Source organism: Arachis duranensis, chromosome 5 (genome assembly GCF_000817695.3).
Source record: "Arachis duranensis cultivar V14167 chromosome 5, aradu.V14167.gnm2.J7QH, whole genome shotgun sequence".
NCBI lineage: Eukaryota > Viridiplantae > Streptophyta > Magnoliopsida > Fabales > Fabaceae > Arachis > Arachis duranensis.
Genome location: NC_029776.3, coordinates 57,387,992 through 57,388,228, shown reverse-complemented (window position 1 = coordinate 57,388,228; position 237 = coordinate 57,387,992).

Sequence of the window (237 nt, the reverse complement as noted above, 5' to 3'; positions counted from 1 at the left end):
CAGAGACTGAAAAGGACTGCAGATGCTGTTGGATTCTGACCTCCCTGCACTCAAAGTGGATTTTCTGGAGCTACAAAAGCCGAATTGGCGCGCTCTCAACGGCGTTGGAAAGTAGACATCCTGGGCTTTCCAGCAATGTATAATAGTTCATACTTTTTCCGAGATTTGATGGCCCAAACCAGCGTTGCAAATCAGCCTCAGAATTCCCAGCGTTTAACGCTGGAACTGGCATAAAAA